At 49.0% G+C, this 10,051-nt stretch overlaps 2 non-coding genes across 2 annotated transcripts; both read left to right on the forward strand.

Annotated features, from left to right (window-relative positions):
- Window positions 1-1,067: 1,067 nt before the first annotated feature.
- Window positions 1,068-1,140, forward strand: Trnaa-ggc (transfer RNA alanine (anticodon GGC)). Its single transcript has one exon. It is a non-coding gene; the product is annotated as a tRNA-Ala (tRNA).
- A 6,243-nt stretch (window positions 1,141-7,383) lies between these two features.
- Trnaa-ggc (transfer RNA alanine (anticodon GGC)) lies at window positions 7,384-7,456 on the forward strand. The gene has a single exon. It is a non-coding gene; the product is annotated as a tRNA-Ala (tRNA).
- The last annotated feature ends 2,595 nt before the right edge of the window (window positions 7,457-10,051 follow it).

Genomic DNA, 10,051 nt, shown 5'->3' on the forward strand with positions numbered 1-10,051 from the left:
TCAGATGGTAGAGCGCTCGCTTAGTATGCGAGAGGTACTGGGATCAATACCCAGTGCCTCCAGAATTTTTAACACACCTACTTGGGCACCTTGCCATGCAAGTGGAATAATTCACAACCAGCAGATGTGTCTAGGAAGAAACAAGCGAATGATTAGCATCCACAATTGACTGGCGTGCTGTTATTAGTGCGCAGGAAGCACCCTCCTCCCACGCCTACACTTAATTTAGAAACAGTACAAGTGTTCCCGTAAGATTCTCAAGCCTATGTCGGAAAGATCTGCCTTGCGCTGAGTTCACGTAAATCCCACTGCACATTCCTATTCTTTGCGTGCAGTCAGCTGCTACTGGTGTTGCTAGTTGTGACTGCTGATAACAGATGCCGTAGCAATCAATTCATGGAGTGAGTTGTATGTTTTGCGATAGTCTGTCTCTGACAAGCAAGCACAGGTGACATAGGTGCGAACACAGGAAGCTTGCAGACCCTCACTGCCTGCAGACACCGAGCAGCCTCACTAGAAGGGCGGCCTAAGCCGTAGGCGAAATGTGTTCATTCGCTTTGGCGCGACGTCGAACTATAAATAATGCTGTCACTAGCGTGAGCGTCGTGGAAAGTCGGAAAAGTCGGCTGCGAGTGTGAGTGCCAAGTTTGGGGAGCGTTTCGTAGTATGCGCAGTGCAATGGAGACGCGGAAACTTGTTGTGGCCCAGTGTTTTGCAGTTGGACGACAAGATTGGTACACAGTAGTAAAGAGCGAGGCACTGAGTTGGCATGAATAATGGAGTGCACAATGGGGCTGGAGATGTGTTTGTTACCTGAGGTGCCGTATGATTGTCGACAAGGAGTGAAAACGGAGCAATTTGTGACGGCTCTTTCAATTTAAGACGTTAAAAACAGACGGAATTTGCATTTGTAATACCAGAGCATCGAATGTACTTGGAATTTTTGTGTATATGAACGGGTCCGCGAATTTGTACTCTGCTCCCTTCACCGCTACAAACCAACCAACCATCGTGTCCGTGCGCATCTGAGTCGCAAAGAATGGGGAATAGCGCAGTTTGCTCGTGCATGGGGCGTAGCTCAGTTGGTAGAGCGTTCGCCTGGCATGTGAAAGGTCCAGGGTTCAAGCCGCGGCGCCTCTATTTTTTGTGGTCAGTGCATGGTAAGTGTTGGTCGCGGCGAACCTAAAGGCACGCAAGATGTTGCAAAGCCGGCGTCACAGACTGATATGATGTATACTGACGTAAGGAGAGCAAGATGTAAGTGTGGGGACCGGCTGTTATCGAGGTGTCATCGAGTGCAGATCTGTCTTAGGTATCGCGGCTTAACCTCATTGAAGTCTAGCGGGTGGACAACACGTTGGTCTTACTCAGAGCGGTGTCCGAATTCTATTTTCGACGTTATACGTGAAACTTTCATTGTGGCCAACTACGATTCGATACAGAATGCACGAAACCTGAAAGACACCCTAACGGATACATAGAGAGTAGTGTTTGTCTGCTGAATAATGGGAGTGCAAGGGTCTGTGTCGTCTATATGGCTGTATGTAGCACCACTAGTCTTCGGGGGGGCGGGCGTGGTTCAGATGGTAGAGCGCTCGCTTAGTATGCGAGAGGTACTGGGATCAATACCCAGTGCCTCCAGAATTTTTAACACACCTACTTGGGCACCTTGCCATGCAAGTGGAATAATTCACAACCAGCAGATGTGTCTAGGAAGAAACAAGCGAATGATTAGCATCCACAATTGACTGGCGTGCTGTTATTAGTGCGCAGGAAGCACCCTCCTCCCACGCCTACACTTAATTTAGAAACAGTACAAGTGTTCCCGTAAGATTCTCAAGCCTATGTCGGAAAGATCTGCCTTGCGCTGAGTTCACGTAAATCCCACTGCACATTCCTATTCTTTGCGTGCAGTCAGCTGCTACTGGTGTTGCTAGTTGTGACTGCTGATAACAGATGCCGTAGCAATCAATTCATGGAGTGAGTTGTATGTTTTGCGATAGTCTGTCTCTGACAAGCAAGCACAGGTGACATAGGTGCGAACACAGGAAGCTTGCAGACCCTCACTGCCTGCAGACACCGAGCAGACTCACTAGAAGGGCGGCCTAAGCCGTAGGCGAAATGTGTTCATTCGCTTTGGCGCGACGTCGAACTATAAATAATGCTGTCACTAGCGTGAGCGTCGTGGAAAGTCGGAAAAGTCGGCTGCGAGTGTGAGTGCCAAGTTTGGGGAGCGTTTCGTAGTATGCGCAGTGCAATGGAGACGCGGAAACTTGTTGTGGCCCAGTGTTTTGCATTTGGACGACAAGATTGGTACACAGTAGTAAAGAGCGAGGCACTGAGTTGGCATAAATAATGAAGTGCATAATGGGGCTCGAGATGTGTTTGTTACCTCAGGTGCTGTATGATTGTCGACAAGGAGTGAAAACAGAGCAATTTGTGACGGCTCTTTCAATTTAAGACGTTAAAAACAGACGGAATTTGCATTTGTAATACCAGAGCATCGAAACTACTTGGAACTTTTGTGTATATGAACGGGTCCGCGCCTTTGTACTCAGCTCCCTTCACCGCTACAAACCAACCAACCATCGTGTCCGTGCGCATCTGAGTCGCAAAGAATGGGGAATAGCGCAGTTTGCTCGTGCATGGGGCGTAGCTCAGTTGGTAGAGCGTTCGCCTGGCATGTGAAAGGTCCAGGGTTCAAGCCGCGGCGCCTCTTTTTTTTGTGGTCAGTGCATGGTAAGTGTTGGTCGCGGCGAACCTAAGGGCAAGCAAGATGTTGCAAAGCCAGCGTCACAGACTGATATGATGTATACTGACGTAAGGAGAGCAAGATGTAAGTGTGGGGACCGGCTGTTATCGAGGTGTCATCGAGTGCAGATCTGTCTTAGGTATCGCGGCTTAACCTCATTGAAGTCTAGCGGGTGGACAACACGTTGGTCTTACTCAGAGCGGTGTCCGAATTCTATTTTCGACGTTATACGTGCCACTTTCATTGTGGCCAACTACGATTCGATACAGAATGCACGAAACCTGAAAGACACCCTAACGGATACATAGAGAGTAGTGTTTGTCTGCTGAATAATGGGAGTGCAAGGGTCTGTGTCGTCTATATGGCTGTATGTAGCACCACTAGTCTTCGGGGGGGCGGGCGTGGTTCAGATGGTAGAGCGCTCGCTTAGTATGCGAGAGGTCCTGGGATCAATACCCAGTGCCTCCAGAATTTTTAACACACCTACTTGGGCACCTTGCCATGCAAGTGGAATAATTCACAACCAGCAGATGTGTCTAGGATGATACAAGCGAATGATTAGCATCCACAATTGACAAGCGTGCTGTTATTAGTGCGCAGGAAGCACCCTCCTCCCACGCCTACACTTAATTTAGAAACAGTACAAGTGTTCCAGTAAGATTCTCAAGCCTATGTCGGAAAGATCTGCCTTGCGCTGAGTTCACGTAAATCCCACTGCACATTCCTATTCTTTGCGTGCAGTCAGCTGCTACTGGTGTTGCTAGTTGTGACTGCTGATAACAGATGCCGTAGCAATCAATTCATGGAGTGAGTTGCATGTTTTGCGATAGTCTGTCTCTGACAAGCAAGCACAGGTGACATAGGTGCGAACACAGGAAGCTTGCAGACCCTCGCTGCCTGCAGACACCGAGCAGCCACACTAGGAGGGCGGCCTAAGCCGTAGGCGAAATGTGCTTATTCGCTTTGGCGCGACGTCGAACTATAAATAATGCTGTCACTAGCGTGAGCGTCGTGGAAAGTCGGAAAAGTCGGCTGCGAGGGTGAGAGCCAAGTTTGGGGAGCGTTTCGTAGTATGCGCAGTGCAATGGAGACTCGGAAACTTGTTGTGGCCCAGTGTTTTGCATTTGGACGACAAGATTGGTACACAGTAGTAAAGAGCGAGGCACTGATTTGGCATGAATAATGGAGTGCACAATGGGGCTCGAGATGTGTTTGTTACCTCAGGTGCTGTATGATTGTCGACAAGGAGTGAAAACGGAGCAATTTGTGACGGCTCTTTCAATTTAAGACGTTAAAAACAGACGGAATTTGCATTTGTAATACCAGAGCATCAAAACTACTTGGAACTTTTGTGTATATGAAGGGGTCCGCGCCTTTGTACTCTGCTCCCTTCACCGCTACAAACCAACCAACCATCGTGTCCGTGCGCATCTGAGTCGCAAACAATGGGGAATAGCGCAGTTTGCTCGTGCATGGGGCGTAGCTCAGTTGGTAGAGCGTTCGCTTGGCATGTGAAAGGTCCAGGGTTCAAGCCGCGGCGCCTCTATTTTTTGTGGTCAGTGCATGATAAGTGTTGGTCGCGGCGAACCTAAAGGCACGCAAGATGTTGCAAAGCCAGCGTCACAGACTGATATGATGTATACTGACGTAAGGAGAGCAAGATGTAAGTGTGGGGACCGGCTGTTATCGAGGTGTCATCGAGTGCAGATCTGTCTTAGGTATCGCGGCTTAACCTCATTGAAGTCTAGAGGGTGGACAACACGTTGGTCTTACTCAGAGCGGTGTCCGAATTCTATTTTCGACGTTATACGTGCCACTTTCATTGTGGCCAACTACGATTCGATACAGAATGCACGAAACCTGAAAGACACCCTAACGGGTACATAGAGAGTAGTGTTTGTGTGCTGAATAATGGGACTGCAAGGGTCTGTGTCGTCTATATGGCTGTATGTAGCACCATTAGTCTGTGGGGGGGCGGGCGTAGCTCAGATGGTAGAGCGCTCGCTTAGTATGCGAGAGGTACTGGGATCAATACCCAGTGCCTCCAGAATTTTTAACACACCTACATGCGCACCTTGCCATGCGAGTGGAATAATTCACCACCAGCAGATGTGTCTAGGAAGATACAAGCGAATGATTAGCATCCACAACTGACAAGCGTGCTGTTATTAGTGCGCAGGAAGCACCCTCATCCCACGCCTACACTTAATTTAGAAACAGTACAGGTGTTCCCGTAAGATTCTCAAGCCTATGTCGGAAAGATCTGCCTTGCGCTGAGTTAAAGTAAATCCCACTGCACATTCCTATTCTTTGCGTGCAGTCAGCTGCTACTGGTGTTGCTAGTTGTGACTGCTGATAACAGATGCCGTAGCAATCAATTCATGGAGTGAGTTGTATGTTTTGCGATAGTCTGTCTCTGACAAGCAAGCACAGGTGACATAGGTGCGAACACAGGAAGCTTGCAGACCCTCGCTGCCTGCAGACACGGAGCAGCCACACTAGGAGGGCGGCCTAAGCCGTAGGCGAAATGTGCTCATTCGCTTTGGCGCGACGTCGAACTATAAATAATGCTGTCACTAGCGTGAGCGTCGTGGAAAGTGGGAAAAGTCGGCTGCGAGGGTGAGTGCCAAGTTTGGGGAGCGTTTCGCAGTATGCGCAGTGAAATGGAGACGCGGAAACTTGTTGTGGCCCAGTGTTTTGCAGTTGGACGACAAGATTGGTACACAGTAGTAAAGAGCGAGGCACTGAGTTGGCATGAATAATGGAGTGCACAATGGGGCTCGAGATGTGTTTGTTACCTCAGGTGCTGTATGATTGTCGACAAGGAGTGAAAACGGAGCAATTTGTGACGGCTCTTTCAATTTAAGACGTTAAAAACAGACGGAATTTGCATTTGTAATACCAGAGCATCGAAACTACTTGGAACTTTTGTGTATATGAACGGGTCCGCGCCTTTGTACTCTGCTCCCTTCACCGCTACAAACCAACCAACCATCGTGTCCGTGCGCATCTGAGTCGCAAAGAATGGTGAATAGCGCAGTTTGCTGGTGCATGGGGCGCAGCTCAGTTGGTAGAGCGTTCGCTTGGCATGTGAAAGTTCCAGGGTTGAAGCCGCGGCGCCTCTATTTTTTGTGGTCAGTGCATGGTAAGTGTTGGTCGCGGCGAACCTAAAGGCACGCAAGATGTTGCAAAGCCAGCGTCACAGACTGATATGATGTATACTGACGTAAGGAGAGCAAGATGTAAGTGTGGGGACCGGCTGTTATCGAGGTGTCATCGAGTGCAGATCTGTCTTAGTTATCGCGGCTTAACCTCATTGAAGTCTAGCGGGTGGACAACACGTTGGTCTTACTCAGAGCGGTGTCCGAATTCTATTTTCGACGTTATACGTGCCACTTTCATTGTGGCCAACTACGATTCGATACAGAATGCACGAAACCTGAAAGACACCCTAACGGATACATAGAGAGTAGTGTTTGTCTGCTGAATAATGGGAGTGCAAGGGTCTGTGTCGTCTATATGGCTGTATGTAGCACCATTAGTCTTCGGGGGGGCGGGCGTGGTTCAGATGGTAGAGCGCTCGCTTAGTATGCGAGAGGTACTGGGATCAATACCCAGTGTCTCCAGAATTTTTAACACACCTACTTGGGCACCTTGCCATGCAAGTGGAATAATTCACAACCAGCAGATGTGTCTAGGAAGAAACAAGCGAATGATTAGCATCCACAATTGACTGGCGTGCTGTTATTAGTGCGCAGGAAGCACCCTACTCCCACGCCTACACTTAATTTAGAAACAGTACAAGTGTTCCCGTAAGATTCTCAAGCCTATGTCGGAAAGATCTGCCTTGCGCTGAGTTCACGTAAATCCCACTGCACATTCCTATTCTTTGCGTGCAGTCAGCTGCTACTGGTGTTGCTAGTTGTGACTGCTGATAACAGATGCCGTAGCAATCAATTCATGGAGTGAGTTGTATGTTTTGCGATAGTCTGTCTCTGACAAGCAAGCACAGGTGACATAGGTGCGAACACAGGAAGCTTGCAGACCCTCACTGCCTGCAGACACCGAGCAGACTCACTAGAAGGGCGGCCTAAGCCGTAGGCGAAATGTGTTCATTCGCTTTGGCGCGACGTCGAACTATAAATAATGCTGTCACTAGCGTGAGCGTCGTGGAAAGTCGGAAAAGTCGGCTGCGAGTGTGAGTGCCAAGTTTGGGGAGCGTTTCGTAGTATGCGCAGTGCAATGGAGACGCGGAAACTTGTTGTGGCCCAGTGTTTTGCATTTGGACGACAAGATTGGTACACAGTAGTAAAGAGCGAGGCACTGAGTTGGCATAAATAATGAAGTGCATAATGGGGCTCGAGATGTGTTTGTTACCTCAGGTGCTGTATGATTGTCGACAAGGAGTGAAAACAGAGCAATTTGTGACGGCTCTTTCAATTTAAGACGTTAAAAACAGACGGAATTTGCATTTGTAATACCAGAGCATCGAAACTACTTGGAACTTTTGTGTATATGAACGGGTCCGCGCCTTTGTACTCAGCTCCCTTCACCGCTACAAACCAACCAACCATCGTGTCCGTGCGCATCTGAGTCGCAAAGAATGGGGAATAGCGCAGTTTGCTCGTGCATGGGGCGTAGCTCAGTTGGTAGAGCGTTCGCCTGGCATGTGAAAGGTCCAGGGTTCAAGCCGCGGCGCCTCTATTTTTTGTGGTCAGTGCATGATAAGTGTTGGTCGCGGCGAACCTAAAGGCACGCAAGATGTTGCAAAGCCAGCGTCACAGACTGATATGATGTATACTGACGTAAGGAGAGCAAGATGTAAGTGTGGGGACCGGCTGTTATCGAGGTGTCATCGAGTGCAGATCTGTCTTAGGTATCGCGGCTTAACCTCATTGAAGTCTAGAGGGTGGACAACACGTTGGTCTTACTCAGAGCGGTGTCCGAATTCTATTTTCGACGTTATACGTGCCACTTTCATTGTGGCCAACTACGATTCGATACAGAATGCACGAAACCTGAAAGACACCCTAACGGGTACATAGAGAGTAGTGTTTGTGTGCTGAATAATGGGACTGCAAGGGTCTGTGTCGTCTATATGGCTGTATGTAGCACCACTAGTCTTCGGGGGGGCGGGCGTGGTTCAGATGGTAGAGCGCTCGCTTAGTATGCGAGAGGTACTGGGATCAATACCCAGTGCCTCCAGAATTTTTAACACACCTACATGCGCACCTTGCCATGCAAGTGGAATAATTCACCACCAGCAGATGTGTCTAGGAAGATACAAGCGAATGATTAGCATCCACAACTGACAAGCGTGCTGTTATTAGTGCGCAGGAAGCACCCTCATCCCACGACTACACTTAATTTAGAAACAGTACAGGTGTTCCCGTAAGATTCTCAAGCCTATGTTGGAAAGATCTGCCTTGCGCTGAGTTAAAGTAAATCCCACTGCACATTCCTATTCTTTGCGTGCAGTCAGCTGCTACTGGTGTTGCTAGTTGTGACTGCTGATAACAGATGCCGTAGCAATCAATTCATGGAGTGAGTTGTATGTTTTGCGATAGTCTGTCTCTGACAAGCAAGCACAGGTGACATAGGTGCGAACACAGGAAGCTTGCAGACCCTCGCTGCCTGCAGACTCGGAGCAGCCACACTAGGAGGGCGGCCTAAGCCGTAGGCGAAATGTGCTCATTCGCTTTGGCGCGACGTCGAACTATAAATAATGCTGTCACTAGCGTGAGCGTCGTGGAAAGTGGGAAAAGTCGGCTGCGAGGGTGAGTGCCAAGTTTGGGGAGCGTTTCGCAGTATGCGCAGTGAAATGGAGACGCGGAAACTTGTTGTGGCCCAGTGTTTTGCAGTTGGACGACAAGATTGGTACACAGTAGTAAAGAGCGAGGCACAGAGTTGGCATGAATAATGGAGTGCACAATGGGGCTCGAGATGTGTTTGTTACCTCAGGTGCTGTATGATTGTCGACAAGGAGTGAAAACGGAGCAATTTGTGACGGCTCTTTCAATTTAAGACGTTAAAAACAGACGGAATTTGCATTTGTAATACCAGAGCATCGAAACTACTTGGAACTTTTGTGTATATGAACGGGTCCGCGCCTTTGTACTCTGCTCCCTTCACCGCTACAAACCAACCAACCATCGTGTCCGTGCGCATCTGAGTCGCAAAGAATGGTGAATAGCGCAGTTTGCTGGTGCATGGGGCGCAGCTCAGTTGGTAGAGCGTTCGCTTGGCATGTGAAAGTTCCAGGGTTGAAGCCGCGGCGCCTCTATTTTTTGTGGTCAGTGCATGGTAAGTGTTGGTCGCGGCGAACCTAAAGGCACGCAAGATGTTGCAAAGCCAGCGTCACAGACTGATATGATGTATACTGACGTAAGGAGAGCAAGGTGTAAGTGTGGGGACCGGCTGTTATCGAGGTGTCATCGAGTGCAGATCTGTCTTAGGTATCGCGGCTTAACCTCATTGAAGTCTAGAGGGTGGACAACACGTTGGTCTTACTCAGAGCGGTGTCCGAATTCTATTTTCGACGTTATACGTGCCACTTTCATTGTGGCCAACAACGATTCGATACAGAATGCACGAAACCTGAAAGACACCCTAACGGATACATAGAGAGTAGTGTTTGTCTGCTGAATAATGGGAGTGCAAGGGTCTGTGTCGTCTATATGGCTGTATGTAGCACCATTAGTCTTCGGGGGGGGGGGGGGGGGCGGGCGTAGCTCAGATGGTAGAGCGCTCGCTTAGTATGCGAGAGGTACTGGGATCAATACCCAGTGCCTCCAGAATTTTTAACACACCTACATGCGCACCTTGCCATGCAAGTAGAATAATTCACAACCAGCAGATGTGTCTAGGAAGATACAAGCGAATGATTAGCATCCACAATTGACAAGCGTGCTGTTATTAGTGCGCAGGAAGCACCCTCCTCCCACGCCTACACTTAATTTAGAAACAGTACAAGTGTTCCCGTAAGATTCTCAAGCCTATGTCGGAAAGATCTGCCTTGCGCTGAGTTAAAGTAAATCCCACTACACATTCCTATTCTTTGCGTGCAGTCAGCTGCTACTGGTGTTGCTAGTTGTGACTGCTGATAACAGATGCCGTAGCAATCAATTCATGGAGTGAGTTGTATGTTTTGCGATAGTCTGTCTCTGACAAGCAAGCACAGGTGACATAGGTGCGAACACAGGAAGCTTGCAGACCCTCGCTGCCTGCAGACACCGAGCAGCCACACTAGGAGGGCGGCCTAAGCCATTGGCGAAATGTGTTCATTCGCTTTGGCGCGAC

Source organism: Schistocerca gregaria, chromosome 10, assembly GCF_023897955.1.
Source record: "Schistocerca gregaria isolate iqSchGreg1 chromosome 10, iqSchGreg1.2, whole genome shotgun sequence".
Classification (NCBI taxonomy): domain Eukaryota; kingdom Metazoa; phylum Arthropoda; class Insecta; order Orthoptera; family Acrididae; genus Schistocerca; species Schistocerca gregaria.